Here is a 10,918-nt window from a genome sequence, read left to right as displayed (position 1 = left end):
ATTAGGTACTTTTCAGAATTTTTAAGAATGGATTCTAGAGTTTCAAGGCAATGTTCTTATCATCACAAAAGCTGATTGATTCTCATCAATTTAGCTGCTGAATGTAATGTCCTGCTGAAGCTTGGCCAAACATGTCTAGTCTTTTTAGACTGAATCTTTAAACTAACATTGCATGATTCCTGGAATTCTTATTAAAAGTTTTGATTCTCTTTATTTTCTTTTCCATATAAGTCTCAAAAATCACAAAAAAAAATTATAAAACCATAAAAATCAAAAATATTTTATGTTTCTTGTTTGAGTCTAGTATCAATTTTTAAGTTTGGTGTCAATTGCATGACTCTCTTCTTCTTGCATTTTTCAAATTTATACATATTGTTCTTCATTGATCTTCAAGTTGTTCTTGATGATTTCAGTGCTCTAATCTTTAAATTCTCCTGTTTTGTGTGTTTTGTTGTTTTTCTTATGCGTTCTCAATTTGTTAAAACCTCTAATACAAAATTTCTAAGTTTGGTGTCTTGCATGCATTGTTCATTTGATCTTAGTTGCATTTTTTGTTATTTCTCATCATTAAAAAATTCAAAAATATTTTTAAAATTGTGTCTTTTCAAGCTAATAATACAGAAAATTGAAGATTCAGAACATTCAGTAGAGGAATCAAACAGAAAAAGTTGGGCGTTCAAAACGCCCAGTGAAGAAGGAAAACTGGCGTTTAAACGCCAGCTAGGGTACCTGACTGGGCGTTTAACGCCCAAAAAGGTAGGATTTTGGGCGTTAAACGCCAGAATGGATGCTATTCTGGGCGTTTAACGCCAGGATGACACTAGAGGGAAGATTTTGTTTTTAATTTAGATTTTTTTCAAATCTTCATAATTTTTCAAAATCAAATCTTTTTCAAATCATATCTTTTCAATCATATCTCTTCAAAATCAATTTCTTTCCAATTTTTATTATTTTCAAAAATCCTTGTTATAATTAATGATTTACCTCAAAATTTTCTAGTTGTTACTTGCCTATTAAGAAAGGATCAAAAGTTTTAATTCTAGAATCATATCTTCTAATTTCTTGTTAGTCAAGTAAATCAACTTTAATTTTAAAACTTTCTCTTTTTAGTTTGATTTTCAATCATATCTTCTCAATCATATCTTTTCAATCACATCTTTTTCAAAATCAACTCTCAATCATATCTTTTTGATTTCTAATTTCAAAATATTTTTCAAAAATCACTTAATTTCTTTCCCAATCTTAATTTTCGAAAATCTCAATCAAATTTTCAAAATTTCTTTTTATTATTTCAAAATCTTTTTAATTTATTTTCGAAAATTCTCCCCCTCTTCTCACATCCTTCTATTTAAGGGACTAACACTCCTCCTCAAGGTGCAATTCGAACTCTATCCTTCTTTATATGTTCGAATTCTCTTCTATCTACCTCATCCTTCTATTCTTCTTTTTCTCTGACATCTCAAGGAATCTCTATTCTGTAACATAGATGATTCCCTACTTTCTCGTTCTCTTCTCTTTCATATGAGCAGGATCAAAGATAAAGGCATGCTTATTCAAGCTGATCCTGAACCTGAAAGGACCTTGAAGAGAAAGCTAAGAGAAGCTAAAGAACATATCTCTTTAGAGGGCCTAACAGAGCTTTTCAAGGAAGAAGAAACCATGGTAGCCAAAAACAACAATGCCAACAATGCAAGGAAGGTGCTTGATGACTTTACTGCACCTACTCCCGACTTCTATGGGAGAAGCATCTCAATCCCTACCATTGGAACAAACAACTTTGAGCTTAAGCCTCAATTAGTTTCTCTAATGCAACAGAATTGCAAGTTTCATGGACTTCCATTGGAAGATCCTCATCAGTTCTTAGCTGAATTCTTGCAAATCTGTGACACTGTCAAGACCAATGGGGTTGACCCTGAAGTCTACAGACTTATGCTTTTTCCTTTTGCTGTAAGAGACAGAGCTAGGACATGGTTGGATTCACAACCTAAAGAAAGCCTGAAATCTTGGGAAAAGCTAGTCAATGCCTTCTTGGCAAAGTTCTTTCCACCTCAAAAATTGAGCAAGCTTAGAGTGAAAGTCCAAACCTTCAGACAAAAGGGAGGAGAATACCTCTATGAAGCTTGGGAAAGATACAAGCAATTGATCAGAAGATGTCCTTCTGATATGCTTTCTGAATGGAGCATCATAGGTATTTTCTATGATGGTCTGTCTGAACTATCCAAGATGTCATTGGATAGCTCCGCTGGAGGATCTCTTCATCTGAAGAAGACGCCTGCAGAAGCTCGGGAACTCATTGAAATGGTTGCAAATAACCAATTCATGTACACTTCTGAAAGAAATCCTGTGAATAATAGGATAGCTCAGAAGAAAGGAGTTCTTGAGATTGATACTCTGAATGCCATATTGGCTCAGAATAAAATATTGACCCAACAAGTCAATATGATTTCTCAGAGTCTGTCTGGAATGCAAGCAACAACAGGCAGTACTAAGGAAGCTTCCTCTAAAGAAGAAGCTTATGATCCTAAGAACCCAGCAATGGAAGAGGTGAATTACATGGGAGAACCCTATGGAATCACCTATAACCCTTCATGGAGAAATCATCCAAATCTCTCATGGAAGGATCAACAGAGACCTCAACAAGGTTTCAACAACAATAATGGTGGAAGAAACAGGTTTAGCAATAGCAAGCCTTTTCCATCACCTTCTCAGCAACAGACAGAGAATTCTAAGCAAAGCCACTCTGACTTAGCAACCATTGTCCCTGATCTAATCAAAACCACTCAAAGTTTCATGACTGAAACAAGGTCCTCCATTAGAAATTTGTAGGCACAAGTGGGTCAGATGAGTAAGAAAACTACTGAACTTCCTCCCAGTACTCTCCCAAGCAATACAGAAGAGAATCCAAAGAGAGAATGCAAGGCCATAAACACGTCTCACATGGCCGAACCTGGAAAGGAGGAAGAGGCAGTGATCTCCACTGAGGAAGACCTCAATGGACGTCCACTGTCCTCCATGGAGTTCCCTGATGAGGAACCATGGGAATCTGAGGCTCACACTGAGACTATAGAGATTCCATTGAATTTACTTCTGCCATTCATGAGCTCTGATGAGTATTCTTCCTCTGAAGAGGATAAAAATATTACTGAAGAGCAAGTTGCTAAGTACCTTGGAGCAATCATGAAGCTAAACGCCAAGTTGTTTGGTAATGGGACTTGGGAGGATGAACCTCCATTGCTCACCAAAGAACTGGATGACTTGACTAGGCAGAAATTACCTCTGAAGAGACAAGACCCTGGAAAATTCTCAATCCCTTGTACCATAGGCACCATGACCTTTGAGAAGGCTCTGTGTGACCTAGGGTCAAGTATAAACCTCATGCCTCTCTCTGTAATGGAGAAGCTAGGGATCATTGACGTACAAGCTGCAAGAATCTCACTGGAGATGGCAAACAATTCAAAGAAACAGGCTTATGGACTTGTAGAGGATGTCTTGGTAAAGGTTGAAGGCCACTACATCCATGCTGACTTCATAATCCTAGAGACTGGGAAGTGTATGGATGAATCCATCATCCTTGGCAGACCCTTCCTAGCCACAGCAAAAGCTGTGATTGATGTTGACAGAGGAGAATTGATCATTCAAGTGAATGGAGACTCCCTTATGTTTAAAGCTCAAGGATATCCCTCTGTCACCATGGAGAGGAAGCATGAAGAGCTTCTCTCAATACAGAGTCAAACAGAGCCCCCACAGTCAAACTCTAAGTTTGGTATTGGGAGGCCACAACCAAACTTTAAGTTTGGTGTTGAACCCCCACATTCAAACTCTAAGTTTGGTGTTGGGAGGTTCCAACATCGCTCTGAATATCTGTAAAGCTCCATGAGAGCCACTGTCAAACTATTGACATTAAAGAAGCGCTTGTTGGGAGGCAACCCAATTTTTACTTATCTGTATTAAATTTCTATTTTCTTTTGTTATTTTATGTTTTCTATAGGTTGATGATCATGTGAAGTCACAAAAATAATTGAAAAAGCAAAAACAGAAGGAAAAATAGAATGAAAAACAGAATACCCTGGAGGAGAAACTTACTGGCGTTTAAACGCCAGTAAGGGTAGCAGAATGGGCGTTAAACGCCCAGTCTGGCACCATTCTGGGCATTTAACGCCAGAAATGGGCACCAGACTGGCGTTTAATGCCAGGAATGGGCAAGAAGCTCGCGTTAAACGCCAGAAATGGGCAGCAGCCTGGCGTTTAACGCCAGGATTGGCAGCAAGGGGCGTTTTGCACGCCACATGGTGCAGGGATGAGAAATCCTTGACACCTCAGGATCTGTGGACCCCACAAGATCCCCACCTACCCCACCTCTCTCTCTCTTCTTCACCCATTCACCAATCACCTCAATACGTCTTCCCCAAAAACCCCTCACCTATCAAATCCCACCATTCTCTTTACCACTCACATCTATCCTTCATAAAACCCCACCTACCTCACCATTAAAGTTCAAACCACTTTTCCACCCAAACCCACCCATAATGGCCGAACCATACCCCCCTCTCCATTCCTATATAAGCCCATCTTCACTCCTTCATTTTCACACAACATACACACTACCTATCCCCCTTGGCCGAAACACAAAGCCCACTCCATCTCCTCTATTTCTTCTTCTTCTACTCTCTTCTTTCTTCTTTTGCTCGAGGATGAGAAAACCTTCTAAGTTTGGTGTGGTAAAAGCTTAAGCTTTTTGTTTTTCCATAACCATTTATGGCACCAAAGGCCGGAGAAACCTCTAGAAAGAGGAAAGGGAAGGCAAAAGCTTTCACCTCCGAGTCATAGGAGATGGAGAGATTCCTCTCAAGGGTACATCAAGACCACTTCTATGAAGTTGTGGCCAAGAAGAAGGTGATCCCCGAGGTCCCTTTTAAGCTCAAAAAGGGCGAATATCCGGAGATCCGACATGAGATTCGAAGAAGAGGTTGGGAAGTTCTCACCAACCCCATTCAACAAGTCGGAATCTTAATGGTTCAAGAGTTCTATGCCAATGCATGGATCACCAAGAACCATGATCAAAGTGTGAATCTGGACCCTAAGAATTAGCTTACAATGGTCCGAGGGAAATACTTAGACTTTAGTCCGGAAAATGTAAGGTTGGCATTCAATTTGCCTATGATGCAAGGAGATGCACACCCATACACTAGAAGGGTCAACTTTGATCAAAGGTTGGACCAAATCCTCATGGACATCTGTGAAGAGGGCGCTCAATGGAAGAGTGATTCAAAAGGAAAGCCGATTCAACTAAGAAGGCATGACCTCTAGCCCGTGGCTAGGGGATGGTTGGAGTTCTTCCAATGCTCAATCATTCCTACTAGCAACCGATCTGAAGTTACTATAGACCGGGCTATCATGATTCATAGCATCATGATTAGAGAGGAAGTAGAAGTTCATAAGGTTATATCCCAAGAACTCTACAAGGTGGCGGACAAGTCTGCTACTATGGCAAGGTTAGCCTTCCCTCATCTCATTTGTCACCTCTGCAATTCAGCTGGAATTGACATAGAGGAAGACATTCTCATTAATGAGGACAAGCCCATCTCTAAGAAAAGGATGGAGCAAACAAGAGATCCCACTCATGGACAAGAGCATGACGAAATTCCTCATCATGAAATCCCTGAGATGCCTCAAGGGATGCATTTTCCTCCACAAAACTATTGGGAGCAAATCAACACCTCCCTACGAGAATTAAGTTCCAACATGAGACAACTAAGGGTGGAGCACCAAGAGCTTTCCATCCTCCTCTATGAAATAAGAGAAGACCAAAGAACCATGAGAGAAGAGCAACAAAGACAAAGAAGAGACATTGAGGAGCTCAAGCACTCCATAAGATCTTCAAGAGGAAGAACAAGCCGCCATCACTAAGGTGGACCCGTTCTCGAATTTTTATGCTTGTGTCTTTTTTACATGATCATTAGTGTCTAAGTGTCTATGCCTTCAAGCTATGAAAATGAATTCATCACCTTTCTTAAATGAAAAATGTTTTTAATTGAAAAAGAAAAAGAAGTGCATGAATTTCAAATTTTAAAATAGTTTAATTATTTTGATGTGGTGGCAATACTATTGTTCTTCTGAATGAATGCTTGAACGGTGCATATTTTTGAATCCGATTGTTTATGAATGTTAAAATTATTGGCTCTTGAAAGAATGCTGGGAAAAGGAGAAATGTTGTTGATAATCTGAAAAATCATAAAAATGATTCTTGAAGCAAGAAAAATCTGTGAATAGCAAAGCTTGCAGAAAAAAAAAGAGAGAAAAGAAAAAGAAAAAAAAGAAAAGCAAGCAGAAAAAGCCAATACCCCTTTAAACCAAAAGGCAAGGGTGATAAAAAGGATCCAAGGCTTTGAGTATCAGTGGATAGGAGGGCCCACAGGATTAAACTCATAACCTAAGCGGCTAAACCAAGCTGTCCCTAACCTTGTGCTTGTGGCGTGAAGGTGTCAAGTGAAAAACTTGAGACTGAGCGGTTAAAGTCGAGGTCCAAAGCAAAAAGAAGAGTGTGCTTAAGAACCCTGGACACCTCTAATTGGGGACTCTAGCAAAGCTGAGTCACAATCTGAAAAGGTTCACCCAGTTATGTGTCTGTGGCACTTATGTATCCGGTGGTAATACTGAAAAACAAAGTGCTTAGGGCCACGGCCAAGACTCATAAAGTAGTTGTGTTCAAGAATCAACATACTTAACTAGGAGAATCAATAACACTATCTGGATTCTGAGTTCCTATAGATGCCAATCATTCTGAACTTCAAGGAATAAAATGAGATGCCAAAACGGTTCAGAAGCAAAAAGCTAAAAGCCCCGCTCATCTAATTAATACTGATCTTCATAGATGTTTTTGGAATTCATTGTATATTCTCTTCTTTTTATCCTATTTGATTTTCAGTTGTTTGGGAACAAGCAACGATTTAAGTTTGGTGTTGTGATGAGCGGATAATTTATACGCTTTTTGGCATTATTTTTAGTATGTTTTTAGTATATTTTAGTTAGTTTTTAGTATGTTTTTATTAGTTTTTAAATAAAAATCATAATTCTGGACTTTACTATGATTTTGTGTGTTTTTCTGTGATTTCAGGTATTTTCTGGCTGAAATTGAGGGACCTGAACAAAAATCTGATTCAGAGGCTGAAAAAGGACTGCAGATGCTGTTGGATTCTGACCTCCCTGCACTCAAAGTGAATTTTCTTGCGCTACAGAAGCCCAACTGGCGCGCTCTCAATTGCGTTGGAAAGTGGACATCCTGGGCTATCCAGCAATATATAATAGTCTATACTTTGCCCGAGATTTGGTCGCCCAAATAGGCGTTCCAAGTCAGCTCAAGAATTCTGGCGTTTAACTCCAAAACTGGCACAAAAGCTGGAGTTAAACGCCCAAACTGGCACAAAAGCTGGCGTTTAACTCCAAGAAAAGTCTCTACACATGGAAGCTTCAATGCTCAGCCCAAGCACACACCAAGTGGGCCTAGAAGAAGATTTCTACATTAATTACTTATTTCTGTAAACCCTAGGCTACTAGTTTTCTATAAATAGGACCTTCAGCTATTGTATTTTAATCGATCTTTACACATACTTTTGATAGGCCTTTTCACGTTTGGGGGCTGGCCTCACGGCCATGCCTAGACCTTGTTCTTATGTATTTTCAACGGTGGAGTTTTTACACACCATAGATTAAGGTGTGGAACTCTGCTGTTCTTCATGAATTAATACAAGTACTATTGTTTTTCTATTCAACTCAAGTCTATTTCTTCTCCAAGATATTCATTCACACCCAAGAACAAGATGAATGTGATGATTATGTGACACTTATCACCATTCTCACCTATGAACGCGTGACTGACAACCACTTCCGTTCTACATGCAAACAAGCTTGAATGTGTATCTCTTGGGTTTCTAATCTCAGATTGGAACCTTCGTGGTATAGGCTAGAATTATTGGCGGCCATTCCTGAGATCCGGAACGTCTAAACCTTGTCTGTGGTATTCTGAGTAGGATCTGGGAAGGGATGACTGTGACGAGCTTCAAACTCGCGATTGTTGGGCATGTGACAGACGCAAAAGGACCAATGGATCCTATTCCAACATGATCGAGAACCGACAGATGATTAGCTGTGCGGTGACAGCGCATTCGGAACGTTTTCACTGAGAGGACAGGAAGTAGCCATTGACAACGGTGATACCCAACATAAAGCTTGCCATGGAAAGGAGTATGAATGATTGGAAGAAGGCAATAGGAAAGCAGAGGTTCAGGAGGAACAAAGCATCTTCATACGCTTATCTGAAATTTCAACCAAAGAATTACATAAGTATCTCTATCTTTATTTTATGTTTTATTTATCTTTTAATTATCAATTCTCCATCACCATCTGAATTAGCCTGACTGAGATTTACAAGGTGACCATAGCTTGCTTCAAGCCGACAATCTCCGTGGGATCGACCCTTACTCACGTATTACTTGGACGACCCAGTGCACTTGCTGGTTAGTTGTGCGGAATTGTGACAAAGTGTGATTCACGTTTAAGAGCTCCAAGTCTTTTGGCGCCATTGTTGATGATCACAATTTTGTGCACCACGTGCCTTGAGCAGAACGCAGATGACGCGTACGCGTGACCGAAGCGAACACGTGACAAGGAAAACTCCAGATGACGCGACCGCGTGACCCACGCGGATGCGTGACAGACGCCACGCATCAGAAATTACAGAAAACACTCCCAGCAATTTCTGAATTCCTTTTTTGCCCAGATCCAAGTCCAGAAGGCACAAATTAGAGGTTATAAAGTGGGGGAATGCATCCATTCAAAGATGTCTCCAATTATTCACTTTTCATGAATTAGATGTAATTTTTGGAGAGAGGTTCTCTCCTCTCTCTTAGGTTTTAGAATTAGGATTTCTTATTATTTCAATTTAGTATTTCAACTTTTTATCAGGTTCAATATTCCTTTTACTTTATATTTCCCTTTTACTTTCAGACACTTTAATGCTTTCCTTTAATTACTTTTGTTGCCAAATTGGCTTATGAACTATTCATTTTTAGATTTAATTTTCTATTTAATATAATTTGAGGTATTTCAGAATTATGACTGCCTTCCTTTATTTACATTAATAATTTAGATTTTCCCTTTTTGGCTTTGGTTGATTAATTGGTAACTCTTGAGTTGTCAAACTCATCGTGATTGATAACTGTTATCCTTGCTGATTGATTTAAATCCCTATAACTCTAGTCTTTCCTTAAGAATTGACTAGGACTTTAGGCGTTAAATTGATTTACCCACTTGACTTACCTTCATAGTTAGAGGTTGACTTAATGGAGAGCAGAATATAATTCTCATCACCATTGATAAGGACAACTAGGATAGGACTTCCGAATTTTCATACCTTGCCAAGAGTTTATTTTACAGTTGTTTATTTATTTTATTTGTCATTTAAATTATTTGTTCCTTACTTTCAAAACCCCAATTTACAAAACTCATAACCAATAATAAGAACATACCTCCCTGCAGTTCCTTGAGAAGACGACCCGAGGTTTAATACTTCGGTTATCAATTTTAAAGGGGTTTGTTACTTGTGACAACCAAAACGTTTGCAAGAAAGGACTTTTGTTGGTTTAGAAACTATACCTGCAACGAGGATTTATCTGCAAATTTCTAGACCACACAAAAGTTCTCTCTTCAAAAAAATGGTGCCGTTGCCGGGGAACTGCAAATGTGTGCCTTATTATTAGTTATTCTAAATATTTTTCTTTTATTTGTTTATTTGTTTTTGTTTTTCCCTTTTTATTTTTATTAGCTACTATGAATTCTCACCCCTCTCGCTTTGAGTTTGGTTCTAATATTGCTGAAGGGAACGAAAGCTATAGCAGGAACATGCATCAAGGTTAGAGCAATCAGAGATGGATGGAGCCAAGAGGATCTGATCAACCCTTTAGGTAACAACACCCTCCAAGATATCATGGACGAAGACCACTATATAATGCATACCAAGCTAATAGACATGGTAGACCACCTTGCAATTACCAACAAGGCCTACCCTGTGCTTATAGACCATCCTCTCAACATAACTACGAACCACCACACTCACAAGCTCCTTTTCACCATTTACCACCGTATGATCCTTATTTAGCACAATCCCAATCCAATTATTCCCGAGAACCACCACATTCTTGTCCTGAAACCCCCTTCCCAACTAATGAACCCTCATACCCACCCCAACCTCTAGTGAATGACAAACTTCGTGTTCTTCTTCAAGGGCAAGCAAAGATAGAAAAGGGCGTACTGGAACTCACTACTGCCGTAACTGAGGTAGTAAATTTAATAGCTTCCCGACATCTGAGAACTCAAGGTACTCCCATGGCTGCATGTGGAGAATCAAAAGAAGAGCGTAGCATGAAGAAAACACTAGAAACTTCGGTGGACAATGAGGAGCATGGCTTTGTATTGGAACAAGTAGAGGAAGCCATGATAGTTGTAGAGGAAGAAGTGGTTGAAGATTTAGGAAATGCTGAACCTCCATGGGAATCAAGAACCGTAAAGAATTCCGCTGAGAAGTCCGAAATTGATGCCAAGGAGGATAGTGCACAACCTCCACAGCATATGCCTTGTGAAAAATTGGACGGAACAAACCAAGAAATTGATTCCATGGGCAGTGACGATCTTGAATCAAGCTCTCCTAGTCACGAACTCACATCCGCAACTGAATTCCTTGAGCCTGACGAACCTTACTCAAGTGAATACGAAGATGACGTCGAGGTAGATTTCTCTCAACCTCCAACGTATGACTTAAGTGATGAGAAAGACATAGAAGACTTTGATCAGGACACAGTTGCAGCTGAGGAATTTTGCAAAGAAGTTGAGGAATTCACAGAAGATTACAAGGGAGTAGAACTTA

The 10,918-nt window shown here is 39.3% G+C and overlaps 1 non-coding gene across 1 annotated transcript; it reads right to left on the bottom strand.

Moving 5' to 3' along the window:
- Positions 1–2,061: 2,061 nt before the first annotated feature.
- On the bottom strand, positions 2,062–2,169 carry LOC148564884 (small nucleolar RNA R71). The gene has a single exon (XR_015884542.1). It is a non-coding gene; the product is annotated as a small nucleolar RNA R71 (small nucleolar RNA).
- Positions 2,170–10,918: the final 8,749 nt, after the last annotated feature.

This window comes from Arachis ipaensis, chromosome B5, assembly GCF_059453495.1.
Source record: "Arachis ipaensis isolate K30076 ecotype BB chromosome B5, ASM5945349v1, whole genome shotgun sequence".
NCBI lineage: Eukaryota > Viridiplantae > Streptophyta > Magnoliopsida > Fabales > Fabaceae > Arachis > Arachis ipaensis.
Note: the sequence above shows the minus strand (reverse complement) of the source record. Positions and strands in the feature narration are given on the sequence as shown.